This window comes from Pagrus pagrus (assembly GCF_965226575.1).
Source record: "Pagrus pagrus genome assembly, chromosome: 20".
In the NCBI taxonomy this organism is placed as follows: domain Eukaryota; kingdom Metazoa; phylum Chordata; class Actinopteri; order Spariformes; family Sparidae; genus Pagrus; species Pagrus pagrus.
Genome location: NC_140207.1, coordinates 3,967,692 through 3,990,455, shown reverse-complemented (window position 1 = coordinate 3,990,455; position 22,764 = coordinate 3,967,692). Strand labels below are relative to the sequence as shown.

The 22,764-nt window shown below is 46.4% G+C and overlaps 1 protein-coding gene across 2 annotated transcripts in view; it reads left to right on the top strand.

The window, feature by feature from the left end:
• Window positions 1–504: 504 nt before the first annotated feature.
• The window catches only part of LOC311249111 (cadherin-6-like), a 74,122-nt gene continuing 51,862 nt past the window's right edge, over window positions 505–22,764 (top strand). The window contains exon 1 of one of the 2 annotated variants that reach the window (XM_084339862.1): window positions 505–856. The gene's annotated coding sequence lies outside the window, so the exon portion shown is untranslated. Of the gene's footprint in view, window positions 857–11,756; window positions 11,778–22,764 lie in introns of those variants that run through there. The other variant, XM_084339863.1, reaches the window with a different exon arrangement.

The window sequence follows — 22,764 nt, the reverse complement described above, 5'->3', positions numbered from 1 at the left end:
CTAAACGAACTTAAAGTTGCTACATAAAGTACTGTGGTTGTTTTGCTTGGTAGCATCCGGCGGCTGGGCTGTGGGAGGCAGGCTGCACCAGATTATTTATTTAGATCACAGGCTTGATTGTGATTTATTCAACTCAAGTTTGTAACTCTCTGCAGGATGCACAAAGAAAGAAGAGAGGACAGTCCAGGGACGTGCTGCTGCTGGCTGATACCTCCTGCTGCAGCACTTCATGATCATACATGATCTGCGTCTGTCTCGTGTTCTGCAGGAGAGGAGTCTAACTGGAGGCTTTTACAGAAATATCCGTTTATTGATCGAGTCAAACCCACACTCAACCTCTGACTTTGCAACTATTAATCAGGGATTATGCAAATGCACAGAAAGAAACGTGCACAAAAGCGTTATTATTAAACTGTGCATGTTTGGAAACGCAGCCCCGCATGAGCGTTAATCCCTCCATCTCCATCTCCATCTCCATCTTTTGTTTTTTATCGCTCCTATCCTCTTTTCTCTTTCTCTTTCCCCCTTCTTCTCTTTCCTCCCCTTCTCTCCCCTCTCTCTCTCTCTCTCTCTCTGTGTTTTTTTTTCTTTTTTTCTCCTCGCCGTGTTCTGCTGGGGACTTGTGAATGGCAGCCAATGGGAGGGTTGCGTCCCCTCAGCCTCCTCTCAGCCTCCCTGACATCCACACAGCGAGAAGTGATGCAGCGCGACTGAGACGCGCAGTTGAGGTGGAACAACGGGCAACAAAAAAGCTGCAGTGAACGGATACACCGTGCGCCTTTTCCTCTCTCTCGAGCCCGGGACGCGTTTTTTATAATTTCCGACCTCCCTTCCTCGAATTAAACTTCATTATCAGGTGAGCGGGGCTTTTTTTACTGTGCAACTTCTTGCGGGGATTGTCTCGTTGTGCGGCTCGTGTTTCTTACTTCTCTTTAACGCAGCGTTTGAAGCCTATTCTCAATTGTCCGAGCCGGGTTATTCCGGGCTGCTCGCTCTCTCTCTCGCTCGCTCTCTCTCTCTCTTTCTCTCCCTCTCGCGCTCTCTCTCTCCCTCTCTCTCCCTCTCTCTCTCTCTCACACACATACTTCTTATAATAATAATAATAATAATAATAATAATAATAATAATAATGACCTATGCAGAAATAGTTGCTTATATAAGAGCTTCGTCCCCTCTCGTGTGTGTGTGTGTGTGTGTGTGTGTGCGTGTGTTTCAATGAAAGCGCTCGAGCCCAAAAAAATCAAATCCATATGGACTAATTACTGGAGGCTTTGAATGTGAGATGAGTTTGAATGACGGGAAGTTATTTGCTGGCGGTTTCCTTCAACTTGCACTTCGATGCCCGGCGGCTTCATCAACTTTTATTTTTTTGTGTGTGTCCGTGCGTAATTGTCATTCGCGTGTCGGTGGAGGTCCCGCACGACGCGGCGCGTTTGCCCCGTGATGCGGTGGCCCTGTGCGCTCCACAAAACAAAACGCACCTCAGCCTCTTTCTTTCTTATCTCTTATGGGTTTTTTTTGATTTTGTCACGCATGACACTTAAGGCCTCTGCAACGCTTGCTTGAATCCGTCGGAGGGGAGGGGGGGGGGGGGGATTTATTTCCTCCCTCTTCCTCCTTCATCTCCTCCTCCGATGATCTTTGCTGCAGCCGGTGGCAAATCCACGGGATGCGAATCGATGCAGGTGGGACAGCGCGCTCTGATAAAGGCGGATGACTGTCTATCTGTGGTTTGCCTGCAGTCTCACTGTGATGCCCTGCTGCCTTTTTTTGTACTGGCTGGAGAGATGAGAGGGCCTGGCTCTTGGGCTATTATGTTTTTTGGTGGGGGGGGGCACCCTTGGAGTTGAGTCAAGTTTTCCGTGTGTGATGTGGCAGTGGATGTTTATAATGTGCTTGCATGCTGAATAATGCACAAGATTAACTTAACTTACTGACTTGAGCGAGGAGGTGCACTCCTGATGAATTGAATGCAGTTGCTTTGGAAAGTTTTTCCCTCTTCGTCCTCCCTGTTGCAAGCAGATTGCTCCATGTTAGTTATTGCGCTGGCTCAATGTAAGCCTGAGGTAATATGCCTGAAGGCGGCCAAGAAGTTGTTTGGGGGAGTTGTCAAAACCACCCCGGGAATATGCCGCAATAATCACTCCTCTGCACACACACATGCTTTTTAAATTACAAACAAGGACGGGCTTATCAGGGGAGACTGGGCAAAGATGCTTTAGTTTCTGTAAAGAGTGCGTTCACTTCTTGTCTTTCCTTCTTCTTCTTCTTCTTCTTCTTTTATTGGAACAACTTCCTGCTTGATTCTGTGAGGCAAAGAGCAGCTTGTTGAGCCGGAGATTGTCTGAACCAGAACAGGTTTTTGTGGTCCAGGTTTTCTCCACACGCCTGGTTTTGAAGTTCAGAGATGAAAGGGACAGAGGAGAATCTGTGGCTGATCAAAGTCATACAGAAAACACGGCAGGTACTGAATATTTAAAGGCTCTGCAAATAGAGCTCCTGCCAGAGTGTGTGTGTGTGTGTGTGTGTGTGTGTGTGTGAGTGTGTGTGTGAGGCACATACAGCTGGATGTATATGTGTATGTATGTCCGAGCCGTCCGAGCAGCTTTGTATGAAGACATTCAGAGTAACAGTGCAGAACTGATTTGACAGGCAGGAGGATGGACACATCAGAGCCAGGCGCATGTTTTTAAAGCACAGCTCAGATTACAATAGACAGTCGCTCACATTTCATCTTTCTCCTCTCCCAAATATCTTCCCTCCACGGGTCATGTGCAGCAGCTTAGGGGATATTCCTAAAAAAAAAAAAAGTCTCAATCCGCCGGGCCCGGCCTCCATCCTGTTCTGTCCCTGCGAGCGGTGACGTCACAGGATGGTGGGTTTACCCGACGGCCAGACGATGATGACCGGTGACCCGAGTTGATTACATTATTTGTGCTCCAGATGGGCAGCATCATTTTTGATGTGTCCCGCTCACAATATTGAACGTTTTTCCAGTCCGCTCTTCAGCGAGGCATCTGGAGCTAATAAAATCATATCCCTGCGTTTGTGCCGAGGGGAACGTCTCGGGCCTTCTCTGCCCTCGTGATCGTGTGCTCGGGTACTTGTGGACATTTGTTGAGCCTGCATGCACAGCGAGTGGCTTTAATGTGTGTGCGCTTCGCATGTTTGAAGTCAGCGGCAGAGAGCAACCTCCCCGGGGCATTGTAGCTCACTAGATGTACCTTGATTGTTTGAGTGCATTAGTCACGGTCTGTGTGATGTGATAATAAATCATGACGTTGTTTGTGCTGCTAGTGCTCCGGGATTCCTCCGAAGATGCTCTCCTCGTGCCAAATATTTATCTGGAGTTGCTGCTTTCAGCGCCAGCCAACTGGGCTCCTCTCTCTCTATCTTTTCTTTTCTTTCTTTATCTTTTCTTTATCTTTTCTATCTTCTCCCCACAACAATGCCCCCTGCTGTCCTGCACAGCCTCATCCTGAAGAAGTGGCAGCTTTGACTTCTTCTTGTTTCTCCCCCCCTCCTCCGCTACCATGACATTGTCGTTGATTTCTTGAGGCTTCTTGTGACCATTAGAGCAAATTTCCTGCAGGCACAATGGCAACTTAATAACTGCTCCCTACTAATGAGACAGATTCCCTTCAGAGACGCCTATTTACGGAGCAGTCAGAACCATAATTGCACAGAAACCAAAATAAGGAGACGTTCTTCTCGCCCAGTAACACACATCGGGAGAAAAAAATGTGACGTCTGCTCCTTTTTTTTAAATCTCTTGGTTGTGGCCGGCGTCACCTTCCCCCCCCCCCGTGAAGGTCAACCCTGGTCCCAGATTGAATTTGCTGCGACTTAAAAAAGACGTTCGAATGAGCAGTTCTCGACAGGTTTCAGCGGAAAAGGGATTTGAGAGCTGGACGGCGTCCAGGAGAGTCGAGCGTCACCGTGGAGTCTGCCTAAATCCCCCCTCCACGGGAGAAAAGGCCTGTTTTCTCTCCGTGTGCCGGGAAGATAAATGCACATGGATCAGACAGTTTACACCTCACTTAACAATGGCTAATTATCTCTCGCTGCTTTGTGCAGGAGAACACCAATTACACAGGAATATACACATAAATCTATTTTCAAAGTGCTCGGATGGCGTTATGTTTGTGCGTGTACAGTGCTGGATGAGGCTGATAGTATACAGTGCACGGCTTAAGAGCTGGTGATAAGAGAAAGAGTCCAGCTTTATACAGTATGGCACACTAGGAACCGATGTGACTATGAAATCACTTAGATTCATGTCTTTGGGGTGGGAGACAGAGTAAATTGCTGCCAATGTTGAATAATGCAGTCTGCCAACAGCTTCTTTTTTTTTTTTTTTTTTCCTCCCTCTTCCCCCTCAAACTGTGGCTTGGCTCCACAGCTTTTCTAATTATGAAGTGGCTGAGAGATAGCTTCACAACTGCGATACTGTGGTGGCGGTGGCGGCGGCGGTGGTGAGCGGAAGCTGGCCGAATAGCAATCTAACTGAATTACCAACAAAGCCTGACAGACTTGTGGAGTTTAGCGAACATATTTGCAAAAGTAACATCCCCCCCCTCCCCCCCCCCCACACACCTACCTATTCAGTCGGGGAGCGTAGACACACACAGGCGCACTTGGGAGGGGGGGACACACATTTTGAAGTCGGCGCACACGCAGGCACGAACGCAAGCAAACAAACACAGTACAAAGAGGGAAGGTGTACAGTTCTCCGCACGCTTCTCAGCACAATTTAACAAGATATATTAGTCACCCAGGAGGCAGCAGAAAGCCAGGCATCCACAGTGTACGGCAGACTGCAGTCTGACAGTGGGAGATAGTGATTTACAACAAAGCCCTGTAGACCATGGCACAATTTCAGAGTTGCCGAAATGACACTGGTAAAGCAGGGGCATGAAAGTATATCCACCAGCCACGTCGCATTTCTTACACCATTTGCCCCGGGATGGGGAGGCTGCAGAAGGAAGGGGGCAGATGACAAATCCGGTATTGTAGCCACCACACAATGCCGAGCCCGAGCCCGGGAGTGGAATTCTGTCCGGGTGTCACCAAAAATAGGAGCACAAAAACTAGAAGGGAAGCCACCTTCAAGGACACCGAAGCTCCCCTTCTTTCTTAAATTCGAGGTGAAATCGATTTCCTGACCCCTGCGAGTGTGCCGTTAGGGTTGTGGATTGGATTTGGAATTAAATCTCTATGTCCAATATATGTGTGTGTGTGTGTGAGGGAGGGGTGGGGAGAGAAAAACAATAATCATCTAATAGTGGAAATCACAGATCCAGATCACTATCAAAATCTAATCAACTGTTCCCTGGCTCCGGGCTGATCTCTCCACCAAATTTCATGGAAATTTGTTCTTTTTTTTTTCTCCTTCCAGACACCCTGCTGACACACAGATTAACTAACAGGGGTGACAGCACAACTTCCTTGGCAGAGGTAAAAACGTGCCCCCTGATTTGCATTTTCATGTTAACATTGGAATAAACTTCAAATAAAAATAGACCGCTTTTTGTCAGAGTCGCATCTTGGGAGCATCGTCTTTCTCACATAGTTTTCGTGCCTTGGTTCGGTGTCGATGGCTTTTTATCTTTCATTTGTAGAGAGTATTTTAACTGCCTGCTTCACTGCCTGGTGTTTTTCACTGTCTGTAGTTAAGACGAACTCAAGGAGATTGTTAATATGTGCAACAACACAGTATGTCGCTGTTTTGTGAGGCCCGAGCCTTTATCACACCTTGAGTTGTCATCATCAGGACGGAGCTCCAGGGTGGCACCTTTACAGGGATCACGTACACCTTCTAGTACAGCTCAGATGAACAAATCCTTGTGATACGAGGTGTGAGTCACCTGATTGATTCACTTGATTTGAAGCACTTTGCTGGTAAATGTCTATTTTTGATTGCAGTTGTCGTCATGTTGTAGTTGTTTTACCAAAGAGGCGAAAAGAAAACACAAAGAGGCCGACTGATTCTGGATTTTTGGGGCCTGATACCAATATCAATATATCAGCTGATAGTTTTACAGCGCATACACAGAATATCTTCAGAAATACAAATTTTTTTGCAACGATTCCTCAAATGTGGTAATCAAAACCTCGCGGAAAAGACAAGAACTTCATAGAAGGAAGGATATTTACAGTTAAACAGAAAACTTTACTGGCCAAAATGAAATCGGGGCGCTGAAACAGGAAACTAATTACAACCGATCCCAAGCATCTTTTCTGCATTATGTTCTGTAAAAGAATAAATATATTGACACCTATCAGACAAATGTATACGCCAATACAGATATATCTGCGGTAGGCCGACATCAGCCGTTAATATTGTCCAAGCAATATATCAGTCGGACTCGAATAATAAACAAAGCTAACTAACTTTTGGTCGGAATTGGAGGTCAAACCTTCAAGGTGAATGTTTGCAACAAGTAAAACTTGAAGAAAATGTTAAATAATTGGAAAACAGGAAAAGAAAATCTGCATTTTTCACTCGATTTAAAGTTTTTTAGTCTCATTCCCAATTTGTCAAATACTGGCGCCTTGGGACGGCGTCTGACCCGACCTACAATCCCAAATTATTACAAATAGGAGCTTCAGATTTCCCGAATCTGGTCATCTGCTCCTGTACGTTGTCCGACAGCAACGAAAAGAAAGAAAAAAACATCCTGGAGGTGATGTCTTGCATGATGCGTGTGTTGCAGCCTTGAGGTTAGCTCGTGCAGGAGGAAGAGTGTGAGTGAGTGCAGCAGACAGATCATGTCCGCAGGTCCTGCCTTTCCCCTCTAGTTGGATTCCTGTCGGTGCAAAGCCCAGAGGCTTAACTCTGGCTGCAGTAAGTGGACTGAGGAACGCTAAACACTGTCTGGGGGAAGGCTGCTGAACATGACAGCCAGTTAATAAGTGTATGGAAGACGAGCGAGTGCATGAAGGAGTGGAGAGGGGCAACATTGTCCGTCTGACTTTTGAGACTTTTGTGAAAGGGAAGCGAAGGAGAGGGTAGGATTGGTCGGGACGGGGTGGTGGGGGGGGTAATATTGACTGTCGGATGACGAGAGGGTAATAGGAGATCAGAGAGTCCAGCCACAGGACAAGGAGCATTAGCGCCTGACTGGAGTACAATGAAGACAGAGGAGGGGAGTGAAGGGAAAGGGTCGACTGGTGGATAAAAGAGGGGAGACTTATGCTTGTACCGAGTAGAGAGAGGTATGGCGGGCGAAGGCGATAATGATGCTTACTTTACTCCTGCAAGGCAGCCGCAGTGAGAGCTGTCAGCTTCAGGCAACACTGGTTGGTGGGACGCTGCTGGGATGCCACTCGGTATGTTAACCCCCCCAGGAACCGGTGACAGTACGTGATAGATTGCGGGTGTGTGATTACATGTGTGTGTTTGTTTGCAAGTGTGAGAGTGGCGGCGGCGGGCGACGGTGTTTGCAGGCCCTCGTGCGTGCGTGTGCATATTGAGGTGCGTCTTTGTGTGACTTTTAGCGTGTCAATTTTTCTTGGCAGCGGTGAAAGCAGAGTGATGTGATTTTCCCCCTCTAACAGCCTCCAGGAGTAATGATCCAGGTTATTGCAGATGACGTGTAACACCTCAAGCCAGCGGGCATTGGCGCTGCGAAAACCTGTCCTTATAGGTTAGGCTTCAGGGAGGCTGTTGTCTTGGTGGCAGCGCCGTGCGCACAATCCCTCCGTCTCCCAAACCTGTCACCTTCACACGGGGCCCCTCCTTCTGTGGATAATGGTCTCCTGTCTACGTTGTGAATGATATCTGGACTCCATTGTGCGGCCGTTTCCTCCGCTGCGCTATTGTCCTGCAGAATGCCTTTGTGATATTTTTTTTTGTGTCGAGGTACAATGTGCGAGCTGTATTCTGAGGTGCTGTAAATGAACAGGCAAACACATCAGCAAAGGTCCTATTTACTTTCAATCCCCAGAGTGAAAAAGAGAGGTTTCTGCCATTGTTCTGCGACTTCTCAAAACATTAGGATGGTTCATTGTGAACGAGAGAAAATAGAAAGACCTCCGCGCAAACTACCTGCCGAAATCAAAGCGTTCGTAGCGTTCTGGGACCTCACATTCCTCAGGGAAGGACACAATACGAGCTTTCTGCAGCAACATGGGACGAGCAGTAATAGCAGAGCGCTACTGTATTGGGCCCAAATAATACCCAGGGCGTCTCTCAGGCAGTCAGGGGAAACCTGTCCCCTTTGAGGAAAGGTCACTCTCTGAGAACCCCAACAGCTGCACACTGTGCTTTGACATGAATAACTGACAAACGGATGTGTACGGGTCTCACAGGCCTCCAATTACTGTTTGACGTTGCTGTCCATCACAGCGAAATGGGGCAGGACCTGCCAGAGGACCTTCCAGTTTGCCGGAGCAGGCAGCCTCAGAGTCCGGCTCTGAGCTGGAGGAGCTGCAAGCACTCTGCAATAATTGAGTTTGATCTAATGAAGGTAATGCCAAACTTAGGTTATTGTTTGCCCGAGGACAATGCAAGAGAGTTTGAATTTCGTTGTTGGGGAAAGACGCCGGGGGAATTTCTTTGAAATGGAAAAATTGCATTAAACATTCCATTTGTATTAATTATACTGCGCCTCTTATTAACATTGGCGCGCTCGACAGCAGCAGCAGCAGCAGCAGCAGCAGTGCTGCCGGTGGTATTGGGCTTAAAGCAGCACTCCAAGCAATAATATTAGAGGCAACCATCCATGCCTGAGGCACACTTAAACTGCCTGTGATGTCACCGTATGAATGAATATAGCTTTATTCTGAAGCATTGTGTCTAGACCTTTGGTCCTACGAGACATCAGTCACTCAAGTTAGTCACCACTAGATTCAATTAATCATAGCCTTAATTCAATCCGATGGTCGGGCCTCCCAGCTGTAAGCCTCTAAGTGGGTTTTAAGAGAGCTGCAGTCTGCTGGTGTACAGTCCTCCATGCAGGAGCTGAAGGGCCGCCTGTCTAGCAGGGATTTAGTGACACTCCAGAGGTCAAGGGTCGGACTCGAAGCGGGAGCAGGAGTAGTTAGCAAACACAGACACGTGAGCGCAGCGCCAAAAAAAAGTGGATCCGTGCAGTCGACTACCAGCCCATCAGCCCTGCAACATGAAACACAAGGAAGCATGTGTCTGTCTGTGTGTATGTATGTATGCATGGACACACACACACACACACACACACACACACACACACACAGACTACAATGTCAGAAGTGGACCTACAGTAGCAGGAGCAGGCGCTTGTGAAATGCAGTGTGGATCTCCTCAGTCTCATAAATAATGGACGTTGGTGAAGCATCTGTCAACTTTTCTGTCAACCCTGTTCCAGATGGGAGTCAGACAGGCCAGGCCGGAGCAGCGTGTTACATACACATAACAAAGCTCCATCCAGTGTGTCTCATGCACCCTGCGCCCTGTTTACATCAGCACGCTGACACCCGTGCTCACCTACACGCCTCAACCTATCTGCTGATTTATTGGGTCCTGCACCCGGCGCTTCCTCGACCGTTTCTTCTGCTCGCTGCACTCACACTCACACACACACACACACACACACACGCAGACGGACACAAATTTGATCATTGCAAGAAAGAGTGCAACCTCCCTTTGGTACAATAAATAAAAGTAAAAAGAAGAAGAAAAAAGAGATTCTGTTCTCTGTCTAAATACACAAACATTTCCCCGAAACCTCTCAGAGTAAACGCATCAGTAGCACCTCCTCGCTCGGTGGTGGGGAGCTGGTAAACACACACCTCCACTGCCTTTTCCTGTTTGTTGACTTAAAGATGGCAGCGCTCACTTCACATTAAACACTCGCTGTGAGTTCCTCCCCGACATAGCCGCAGAGCCGCGCGCTCACTAACTCATACTTCCTTGACATCTGGCTCCGAGATATTCTGGGTGTGTTGTCCACGGGCACGGGGCCAGGGAGGGGACGAGCGAGGGAGCGAAGGAGCGAGCACTGGAACAAGTTTTTCTGTGGCAGCTGGGCGGTAGGATGAGTGGGCCGGGCGCTGCCGGGTGGCGGTTACTGTACGGTTGCTTTATGGACTAAAGCGCCGTCTTCCCGGCCTTGTCGTAATAGAGGATTCAGCTCATAAAGCAGCATCATGATTTGCAATAAGCAGAGTTAGGGGAGAGTAATGAAGGTGTAAATCAACTGAGCCATTCTTTTTTTTTAGTTCTTCTTCTTCTTCTTCTTTTAATCTGACATTGGCAGTCTCTCTCCTTTCTCTTCTGTCTCCTCCACCTCCTCCTCCTCCTCCTCCTCCTCCGCCGCTCCTTCCCCCCTCTTTCTCTTTCTCCCTTTGCAGTAATGGAAAGCCTGGCACGCTGTAATAAAGCAGAGTGAGCAGCAGTATTAGTAAACAGTCTTTGCAATCATTCAGCCAAGTCCAACTCCTTTATTTTGTGTGTGTGTGTGCGCGAGGTATTTCATACCCCCGGTACGTTGTGAGGGGTTTGTGGGCGTGGGGGGCTAATGAATGAGGATGGAATGAGGAGTATTTAATTCCAGTCTGGGAGAGGGACTATTTGTTGGGCCTCCTCATAAGAACTCCTTTGTTTTCATTTTTTCACAGAGGTTCGAGACAAAAAGCCCTCTTTTTTTTTTTTGTATTCTTTCAATGGCGGCGTCGAGAATGTAGATGCAAATGCGCTGCACACAAGCTCTCCGCAAAAACACGAGTAGCAGGACCACACAGCCGCCGAGCCCTCACTCGCTGCCCTTTTCCCTCGAACAGAGACGTCATCAGAATTTTTTGAAATGGAGCAGTAAGTCGGATTGGAAGCAGTCATCAAAAAAAAAAAAAAAAAAGAGAGAGAGAGAGAGGGGTCCAATACTGCGGAGTTTAAAATGCCTGGCTGGGAATCATGTTAAAATTTCCATTCCTCGCTCCAAATCGATCGTATGGGTCCCTGCTCTCCAATATCCGTGGTCACCTTTGCTATAAAGTAGGGTATTACTTCTTTAATGCAGTGGGGTTTCATTCTGTGACCAGTGAGCGGAGGAAGGAAAAGAAATGTATCTGGTGACCTCAAACACAAAGAAATGATGGCTGAGGATAATGAAAGAGAGCAGCCTGCATTTCCAATACATATATATATATATGTGTGTGTGTGTGTGTGTGTGTGTGTGTGTCGCTTTGCCAGTTCATGAGCAAGATTAGTTGCTTGAAGTCCGCCCATGACATTGGGTTGAATTATTTTCCCCGTCTGCCTGTTTAACTCCAGGTAGCCTCCGTGGACACGTTAATGCAGTATTGATTGTTTATCTGTAATAACACCATGCTGTTGCCGCGCTGGTAACAACAGGGGAGGGAGGGGAGAGGGTTTAGGGACAGGAGAGAGGGGGGAGGGTGCCGCGGGTGGCGAGGTGGCGACAGATAACGCACTATACCCTCTTTTGACTGGTGGCTGCCGATTGTGAATCTGGGGGTAAAACGAGGTGGCTGAACATATCCTATCTGGCAATAGTCCAGGTGTGAAATGGGAAATAGAAACTGGGGTGAAAACGTCAGTGCAATGTGGCCGCTGCTCGATAAGGCTGTCTCGTGTCTCAGAATAATTCAATCTCCTGGTAACTTCCCCCCAGTGCCAACGCCGGCGTCCACCCACTCTCTGCCCCCGGGCCCGGAGCCCATATGGCCGGCTACAGTGTCTCTCCGTGACCTATGGCCGGGGCCTGTTGTTCAGCCAACCCCCCCGAGGAGCTTGGTAATTACAAATAAGCTGGAAGTCGCACCAGCCACGAGAAAAGGTGAGTGTGATTAAAGATGTGTGTACAGCAAAGTTCAAGGGGTGCTCCAATGGCGTGCCAGCGTATTGAATCGTGTGTCTTGGCAGCGCTCGGGAATCAAATGCTAACTTGGATCAATCAGGCTTCTTTGTTCATTAGAGTTCGTCCGTCCCCACGAGTGGCAATAAAAAGAAAAAAAAAAAAAAAAAGCCACGGCGGCGCTCATTTCAGTGATGAGGCCGCCGTCCCTCAGGGATAACTAGCTGAGGTAAATAAACATGAGTCACAGTTAAGGTCAGAGGAGATCATGGCCGTCTGTTGTTCATCTCAGAGGACGCCTGGATCCCTTTTGACGTGATTGGATTGAGAGCAGCGCAGAAAGACCCTCACTGTGGCAGCAATACTGCGGGATGTATTCAAAACACAGCAGAAAATCCTCATTTCATTTCTCCAGGAGTGTTGTGCTAACGAAATATGTATTTATACGAGGCATTTCAATTCCGATGCCATCACAAGCTGTGTGGCTTATTCTTGAATGGTATTCATACAATTCATATTATTTTCATTTGTTTTGTTTTTTTCTGTATCCCAGGGCTGCGCTGATACCCTGGCAGAAGTCCCCGCTGTGACAAATGGCTTTCTTAACACTCGAATGCCTCGGCGGTTTTAGTTGGGTGCTGTTTCGAGAGAATTTTGCCCAATTTAAGAACAGTCAAAAGCCAAAGTATCAGCACACGTCAGTAGCTTTCTGAGTGCGTTTGAAGCCTCGACTATTAATAATGTAAAAACAGGTGCTCCTAACTGTCGCCGTGTTATTTTATGGGGGGCTTCCAGGAAAGGTCATTACTCTTAGTCGAGGGGGAAACACATTTTCTCGCCGCAGCCTTTTATTAGGGCCATATTTTAGACGTGTGATGTCTTTGTTTTAGCTCCATGTATTATTTAGTGTTGTGTGACAATTGTGTTTGTAGCCGCCTGGCTGCTGACCCGCTGCTGCAGTCGATATGCGCCCGAATGGAAATGTGCTTCCACGTTGTTCTCTCTCGTGTAATTGTCACAACGGGGAAGCCGAGACAAACGTGGGAACACAACTCCTTCACTGATTTTCAATTCACTGCGCCAAGTTTGACCTTTTATGTAGCCCAAATCAATGCATCTGCTTCCAGAGACCCACTATTCATTTAAAAAGCAACGGCTGCGGCGCAATCTAATATCCTGGTCGGGGCAATATTATTAAGAGGTAAACAACGTTATTGATATAAAGATAACAGCTTTTAATTAGCGGATTAAATGTGAGTGTTATTCCTGCATTGATGCAGCGCTGGCCTTTTGCTCCAGACTGTGCAGGGGCTAAACGTACAGAAAAACAGACTCGTGCGCTTCACTGCACACACTTGGGAGGCTGATTTGCATGGAGACGGAGGCTCCCATAACCACCAGTGTATCACCACAAAGGCCACACTGGGGGGAAAGCAGGAAGCCGGCAGACCCCCCCCCTCCACTGAGCCTCCTCCCATCCTCCCATCCCTCCCCCCACCTCCCTCCTCTGCCATTGTCAGTCCCTCAGAGGAGAGCTGTGTTAGACCACACGGCCGCTGGTGACAAAACATGTGCGCTGGTGAACACACAGGGAAGCAAACAACCGAGGATGTCTCGTCTGCTAACATGTCACCGGATGAATGCCATTAAGCTATTATTCCTTTTGCTCTTTATGTGCGAGGACGTCTCGTGCCCATTTGTTCCCGCCGTCGAGCGAGGATGACCACATCTGTTTGCCACCAGGGTACCAGGCGTTATTAATCTTCACGAGAGGACATTTAGCGAAATCAAACCTCCATTTATTAGCCCCTAGCGCAGGATTGGAGAACTGGCGAGGGGAGATAATGACTTTAAGCTCCCATTTAGTCAATTAATTCGGAGAAGTGGTATCAGAAAGTGCTCGCTTGAAAAAAAAAAAAAGTGCGAGTCTCTGTTGTTTATGATGACACAGTTCAAAAACCATATTTCTGGGCTGAAAGAGTCATTATTTGGCACTGGAGTTGGAACAAAATGCTGCTGCCCTAATACACTAAGAGAATCTGGAGTGACTTCAGAGAGCAGAGACTCTTTAAAATAATACGCTGGGAGGGTCCTCAGCTGCCATCGCATCGCTCGATGGTAAACACAGCCATAAACACTGGTGCAAGTTCATGGAAGCCCATCTTTGTTTTTGTCAAAGTGACAACGGGGAGAGGAAAAGAAAAAGGGAGTGAGCTGAAAGACAGAGCCGAGTGTGGAGAGCTGGCAACCCACAATTTAGTCCAGACTGTGCAGACATAAAATCAAGTAGCACTAGAGGAAGGGTTACTTCAGGAGCCCTCTGTGGGTTCTAAACTGGGCCACTCCGACGATGGTTGTGAGAGCTTTCGGACTGAGTGATGCGGGCTCGGCTGAATGATGGCACGGTGGAAATAACCAGAAAACAGGGAAAATAGGGGGCTCTCATTGACTTGGCCCAGATTGTATGATTTATATGGGTTATTTGGTATGCATTTGGGCAGCCAGGCAAGGTAATGTGTTTGCAGTGAGCTCTGGAGCGGCTCGCTGGGCTGAATGCTGTGGGCACACCCCTGCCTCTGACAGGGATACTATGAGCTAATTTGTTTGGATTACTGTCATTCAGTCAAAGGCAGAGTCTCACATGGCTGTCATGTATGATCAGGACGTTGATCAAACACATCTGAGGCTTTCATATCGAAGCCCTATGTGTCCTTTATTTCTCCGTTTCTCCCCGCTGATGTGTGAGTAGTTTGCAGATCCAATAACTTCCTCTGAGGCGAGACACCACTGTTTTTTTAACGCAATAATCAATGTTTGGCTATTTTGCTTCCATGACGTGTCTTCTTCTTGAAACTGGAGGAAAGAAAACGCCCCAAAAGACATTTTTTATATACGTGTTTTAATTCAGATTTCTGTTCTGGACGTGAAGCAAGAAAAAAAAATAAAGTTTGACTCTAAAATGTCAACAAAATTAAAGATATCTGTCCTTGAATTGTCAACAAAGTGGTGAATTTTTAACTAGAACATGCCTTGTTTGTACATGTGAACATAAAATAACTAATACAATTGCCTTAATGTAAGTAAACAACTTACACAGACGTACAGTTTGATTCCTTTCTACATTCTGAAGGTTTTTACAGAGGAGTTTGTTCATATATCATTGACAGACCACATTCATAATTCATTAAAACATGGAGAAAATGTATTTTTTCATTGCCGTTGACGGTGTTTTCTGATTCGTGGGCTGATAAAAAAAAATAGATTCTTACAAATTTCCTCTGTAAAAACCTTCGACTTTGATATCTCAACAAAATGAAACAAGAAGTTTGGACCTGGCTTGATTTATAGCTGTTGGCAGTATTTTCAGATTCATGGAGTGATAAAAATACATGAAATGAGGATTTTGAGCCAATGTTCTGATTTCTGTATGAGTGCATTTTTAACTACATAATGCCTCATTTGCATATTTAAACATAAAATTGCAGAAAACTTGTAATGCAAAAAATAATTGTCTCAATCTAAGTCAAGAACTTGGGAAGTTTCATCGTGATATCTATGAGTTAAAAGTTTTACCCTATTCACAATAGGTACCTTTAAAGGCCATTTTTTCTCAGACTCTGAGCCACAAATCTCCTCTTCAGTAGCAGTAACAAGCACCGAACTTCCCAGTTTTACTCCCACCTACACTCTGAAGGATTTTAACAGAGGGGTGTGTTCATATATCATTCACAGCCTGATTTATGGAGCATTTTATTCCTAAAAACATGGCGGAAATTCACCTTGACAGTATTTCTTATTGATGGAGTGATGCAAGTGATATCCACAATCCCCTGTTTAAAAAAGTTTGACTCTGATGTGTCAACAAGAGGAAACAAGACGATGACCGGGGCGTAATTTGTGCATTTTTAACTAGATAAAGCCTTATTTGCATGCTTAGACATAAATATCAGAAAACATGTATTATCTTGATGTAAGTGCTCACCGGGGGAGGGTTTAATGGTGATACCTATTAGTTAAAATGTTTACCCCATTCACCTGCAGTGCCTTGTTAAGAGGAAGTGTTGGTAGCAGGTCTCGGAGTGAAACTTAATGTGCTATTTAGAAGCAGAAAGGAGACTTAAGAGAATCTTGGTTCTGTTCCAGTGTTGTAGGTTGAATCCTAATTTTCGACTGGAGCACTCTGGTGTTTTTTGCACGACAGCGCTGACATTCAGTCAAGAATTTCCTTTCAGCTTTGCATTTCCAATTTGACTGGGGATTTTCTAGCTGTTTATTCGGCAGCGTTTTATGATGATGATTTTTGCCCTCCTCAATCCGTAGACATTTTGTATTTTCCTTCGCGGTAATATCCCCCCATCTGTCTGAAATCTCCTTTTAGTGATCAATTTCCTCGCCTTAATCTGTGAGGCGTGCGCGTCTGTATGTCAGATTGGAGTGGGGTGAAGTTATTTTCAAGACAATGCGACGCTGTGTCTAGACGCTGTTTCTCAGCTAAACAAAAGATCAATATATATTGACAGGGTTCTGAGGGATTTATTTTTTTTTTTTTCTGTTTGGTCGCTTCTGTGTCCATTTTGCTGCAAGGACAAGAGACACAAGGTTTGTTTTTGTACAACCGGAGAGCAAAAGTTCATCCAGCCACCCAGTTTTTATTTTTTTTGATTATTTGCCAGTGGGAGCTCGGTTGTGAGCCACTAACCCACATGGGCAATAAGACAAATGGAGGGGCCCCGGATTTGGGTCGAACACACAGATTCCCAATTCACACTGTAAATTTCTCCAGCGAGCAGCAAAACATGGGTTGCAAAAATGACACCCCTAGACAAGGAGGAGGAGGAAGAGGAGGAGGAGGAAGAGGAGGAAGAGGAGGAGGCCAAAGAGAGCAGCGATGGTGGAACAACCTGCAGCTGACACCTCCACACATTAGCAGCCTTTAAGGGCCTCCTCTGTGGATTGTAACATCGCCGTGTTACCTGTGGCACCGGTGCCCAACCTGCACTCCTCTACCTCCCATCGCCCCTCCCTCCCTCACCCTCACCCTCCCCCCCCCCCTCGCCTCCCTCGCTCGTCGCCCTGGCTGACATTCTCCTCTCTCACTTTTAATTGCACCCCCGGGGCTCTTTCTGGGTTGCTGTGGAAGTCTCCGGCTCAACGGGCGCGATAGGGTGCTTTGCCGTGTCGCTCATATCCCTCGTTAGGGGTGGGGAAAAAAACAGTGAGAGAAGGTGGGGAGAGGTAGAAGAAGGTAAGAAGAAGAAGAAGAGGCGTAGGCCCCGCTCTTAAGAGGTCACTCCCGAGTCTAGATTAGGCTAAAATGCCATCCAGGCCCATTGTGTGCATCAGCACATGTGCAGTGGAGAGGCCATTAGCCGGGCCAGATCCAATATGTATTGACGAATGCATTTGTGCGACTCTCTGTGTCCCCGTCTCTATCCTCATGGCCGTGTGTTCGATAAAACCAATAGATACATTTAATAGCTAATTGTTCTGATTCAAAATGTTATCCCAGGCAATCCTTTGAGCGTAGAATTCGAAAATTGGCAGCAGACACATTAATCTTGCTTACCCCGCCGCCCAACACAATGCACAACCAGTCGTATTGCTTCTACGGCGAACTCCACACAATCTGTGACAGGCAATTTAAAGCAATTTACTTTTTTCATTTTTTCATCAAGCATTTTTTTTTTTAATGCAATTAAATGGCACATGATACGAAGCGAAAGACGGGGCAGGCGAGAGAGCGAGACAAAGCGAGAGTGAGTGCCGCGTTAAAAAAAAAAAAGGAGGGGAGAAAATAAAGGCAGCCTTGTGCTTGTTGTAAACACTGCCTCTTAACTGGGAGAATATAATTACGGTGTCATGTTCTATTACACACCTTCATTATGACGACGGTGCTCCGGGAGAAAGCGAACAGGGAAAGACGAGACCTGTGGCTTCCTTTTTTTCAAAAAATCACCTACAACGACTGGTGTTCAAGGAGGACGGCTGCGAACGAGAACACGACTCATTGTTTGCCTGTCGCCGTCACACAGTTTGTGTTTCTTTAAAAAGGAAAATTCAGGTTTGTAATGACGTGTGTTTGTAGTTTCTCAGTTCATTGATTTTTTTCTTTGGTAACATTGTATGCAAGTTATTTTCTGAGATCTGGAAAAAGTTGGCACATCAGTAAATTGGAGTCTGACAGGGAGCGAAGCTGCTCGGCTGCTAGAAACTGTTTGGAGAAACAGTTGATTGACAGTGACTGTATGAACCATTGACCAATCAGATCAATAGTCGGAGAGCGCTACCACCAGCACAGCTAGATTTCCTTATCGAAATCAGGTGAGACAAAAGCAAAAACACATTTTCCATCGAGAAAACCCTTCGGGGCCGTTCTTTGCTCTTCTTTCAATGAAATAAACTCTCCAGTTCTGATATAACTGATGCTATAGCAGCTATGCTAACCTCTTGAGGAGCGGCCATTGTTGTTTTCCTCATGGCTGAACTGCTGTTTGTTCATCCCAGCACATCCTCATACCTAAACGACTGGAAACGTCGATCGTCAGCGTCGTTCAAAACAACGAATATCAGCCGTTCCCACCACAACACAGCTCTGCTGCCAAGTTTTCAGGAAAACATTGTGGTTTAGGGGTCAGGGTTTGGGTTAACTCAAGCAACTTACACTATGTAATGCGATGCAACTTGACCACGTTAGTAAGTTAAAAGAAGTCGCCGTCGACTTCCGGTTTCACACTGGACACCAACAACGACCATCCATCCCCGACCTCCTCCTCACACAGGCTCCTCACTTCCTCCTTTGCAGCTGTAATATTTACTACAGCCACCAGTGGTCGCTACGAAACAACACACGTAAATACGGGTTGCTTTCACAGTCCACCTCATGATTTTTCTGATCCTCCTTTCCTTTGGCCACAAGAAGCCTGGCAAGATGCATTTGCGAGCGCACATGACTGCGTGATCTCTTGAATCGAGCTACCTCGCAAAATAAGAAAGAAGCAGAAGGTTCAGATGAACTCTATTCAGACTGAGTGCACTGAAATGTTAAGGTGTGTGCCCACGACTACAGCAAGTAGCTGTAGGTCAAACTTAAAGCAGACTATAAACTGTGTTGGCCCATTTTTCTCTTCCAATTCAGTGCAGTTAAACTGACTGGCTGCTTCTTGCTTCTTGACCTATCAGACTTCCTCTCAGTGATGTTGCCACATTATCATCATTAGTAATCTGAGTAATTAACTGGGTGCCAATAGAAGCAAAAGGCCAGTACCAAGAATAAGATCCAAGTTGTTAGAAAATCAGAAAAATCGCCCTCAAGTCTCCCCTCCATCTTTCTTCATGCTTCACTCTGATGCAGTACAAATGTAAAGCGGCAGGCATTTTGTCCTCGCCACTGGGCTACATGTGGCACCATCGCATTCTTAACCCGCTGTGACATTTTTTGACGTAGCAAAATAAAGCTTTAGCTGACTTACTCCTGGTCGTGGTCCCTTGTCAAGAGAATTATCAGGGCAGGGAGCTGTACAATATGGCTTCCAGGGTATGACAAATGTGGTCAAGGGGCGAGTGCTCCTTGGGGACGTCGGAGCCCTCCATACAGTGAAAGCATTAGCTTTCCACAGTGACATTATGAAGAAATCTATTGAAAAGGCCGACTTCCCAGTGCTGGGGGACTGGAGGTAGAAAGCTTCATGAGTCCACCCCAGAGACCGACTGGTATTTCCAACTACGCCGAAGCCTACAGCAAATCAATAGCTCAAAGTCCCACATGCTCCTCACCAGCATCAATTAAGTAAATTCATAAAGTCGAGTGCGCTGGGAGCTGGGGAAGGGAAATAAAAAAGGGAAAATGTTAGATAGAGAGGGAGAGGAAACAGGGCAAAACCATCCAGTCATCTTGCAAATTTGGATGAGGAAGCAGAGCTTCTGCCACGAGAGAAAAAGTAGAGAGTGGTGGTCTGAGAGACCATTTCTCCATGGGCGTTATTAAGAAGGCTGACAGTCCATCTCACTTTCACCTGCCTCCATCAGCACACGCACTGTTGACCCGGGAGTCTTTTTTTCCCCCCTCCTCTGCTCATGCTGAGCCAGGCAGAGGACACATGCAAAGTGACTGGCTTTCAGCGAAAAGCCCAGCGATAATGCATATCAGCTCCGGCCTATGCAAGCAAAGTAGGCAGAGGCAGGGGGGAGGTGGGAGAAGGAGGGTGGATGCCAGGTAGAGGGTGGGGGAGTGCTATAAACTGCAACGCATGAGGGAAAAGAGAAAGAGGGGACCTAACCCCCCAGCTTCAACCGCTCGCAATTTGCCTCATAAGGGGAAAGCAGGGCATGCCTTGGCTGCCTTTGCAAGACAGGTAGCGTAATGGATGGGCCAGTCTCCCGGCCTGACTGCTGACGCTGCTCTGACAGGACGTTTCTACCTCTCCTTCACTCCCTCTCTCTCCCCGTTTGCCCCCTAGTCTTGTCACGGTGACTAAATCTGAGATCAAAAAACTTTTAGTGAGTGTCGCATCCAGACGGCACAAACATGGGACTGGATTTTTTCATCAGAAGTTAGTAAGGACGGTTTAATGTCGTCTGGTTCGGAGCAGCAAAAGCTGAACAGTTGTCAGTCGTGTAAATTAAAGAGGTCGGTACTTTTTTAAAAGGTTATTGGCCTTTTTGTGATCAATATTTTCATCATATAGGGGTTGGGTGAGTAGGCCTAAAGTAAATTAATATAATCACAAATGCCCTTGCATTGATCAGGACAATATTGACGTAAAGAAAACAAAAAAAAGAAGAAGAAATGAGAGTGTTTGTCCTCCTGATCCGATGCAAGTCTCCCTTTGGCTTCCTCCCACCACACACTCAACTCAGAACTTGTACAGTGGTTCATAATGTCACGCTGAAAACCAATTAGTTGATGTATTTATATCTACTTGATGACAGCAAACTGATTTGCAGTTGTTTTGATAATCAATTAGGCTAATTGTTTTAGGCCACATATCAAGCAGAAAATGATAGACATTTTCTATTTACAGCTTCTCTACAGCAACAGTTAACTGGTTTTCTCTGCCTTGTAATTATATAATGAATATAGTTGGGTTCTGGACTGTTGGTTGGAGAAAAACAAGCCAATAAAGCCCCCAAAGTAGGCTGATATACACAGAAAACAAGCCAGTGTGAACAAGCTAACATGCTACAGGACAAACCTTAGTGTATTCTTGTTTTTTTTCCCTTTTGGTTGGATAAAACAGGTCAAAAAATAATTATTTGCAGCCCACAAAATAATGAAGGCCAACACAAAATACAAGTGTGTGCTAACTAGCTAGTGAACAAGCTATCATGCTACTAGATAACTGTAAACTGTGAGGAGCTGTTTTATGATTATAAAGTGAATATCTTCTATCTTAGTTGCTTCTTTTAAAATATAAAAATCAAGTCAGCGTGCTAGCTACCAGGTCAACAAGCTATTTTTTTATTTCTTTTATAATTTTATAGTGTTTTGCCTGTTTCTTTTATCCTCTCTCTTTTCTTCCTTTGTTCAACGCGTTTCAGGAGCTGTTTTGAAAACTGCTTCACAAAAGAGATAAAGTTTATTTTCTTGCTAGTTAGCTAACAGATTTCTGCAGTTAGACTCTGTTTTTCACCAGGTATGAGAAGAAACTGTAAAGTAAGGCTCTTTTTTGTTATAGTCAACAGAACATCTTTGGATTCTGACGTTTGTCAGACGAAACAAGCCAAAAATCATTCGTTGTAGCCCTCAGAATAATGTATACATACAAGCCAGGGGGCTAACTTGCTAGTGAATAAGCTAGCATGCTACTAGATAACTGTCATCTTTGTTTTCTTTGTGTCTTTTATAACTTCATCCGTGACTCTGTCTCGCTCTCTTTTCTTTCTTGTTCAAAGCGTTTCGGGAGCTGTTTTGAAAACTGCTTCATAAAAGAGATAAAGTTTATTTTCTTGCTAGTTAGCTAACAGTTTGCTGCAGTTAGACTCACCAGGTATGTGAAGACTATGAGATACACAAACTGGTAAACACCACAGCATTGTTAATGAGAAGAGTTCACAGTCGTTGAGGGGTCTTTGCACATGATTTTGGTATCTGTGCCCTCGGCGCTCTTTGGTACGGGCTAGTGGGAGTGAAAGCGAACACGATCGTCAACTTGTCTCCATGAGACGGTTGAACAAAGAGCAAAATACGCTGAAAATGCACAACTGTATCAAACTCTCCATTATACGTTTTGAACCAGATCTTTCTTTGCTGCAAACAGCTTGACAGACTGCTACAGAAGTGAAAAATGCAGCTACTGTATTTTGTTTATCGAGCCGACAAAGACACCCAGCCGACATCAAAACCCCTGCGCCAAGTTGCTATAAAGCTGTCCCCGTCAACGTGGCGAGACATCTGTTTGTGTAAAGCTCAGCGGTTGTTCTCTGACATTGCTTGATGTTTTTTTTACTCTTTATTTCTGTGGTATCAGATCATTCAGATGCGAAACTTGGACAAATTTGTGGTATTGTGACAGCGGCGCTGCCTCCACGCTCTCCCCCGGCTCTTCGCCCGGCACCTTTCCGTACTCCTCTCCTCTCGCTCCATTTCCTTCACTCCCCTTCAGTCTGTCTGGCTCCACTCCTGCATGCAGGTCAGGGTACTTAATTCACGTCCAGAGACATCGCTTCCTCATTCCCTAACCATACTGTGGCGAGTGGGGGGGGGGAAGCCGACCAGACCCTGCCATACATTGGGACTAGACTGCACCCTCCTCGCGCCCCACCGCTCCCTCTGCCTTCCTTCTGAGAACGTGCGATACGGAGGAGCGTTACAGACGCTCCCCAGCGGACCCGCTGATAACCCTCCTACCAAACCCCAGCCGACGAACACTGGCGGCCTGGATATCGCCCAGCCGGGGAGGAATAATGAGAACAAAAGCAGAATACATGGCCTTCTTTCTCTTCCTCCCTCCTCCTCCTCCTCCTCCTCCCC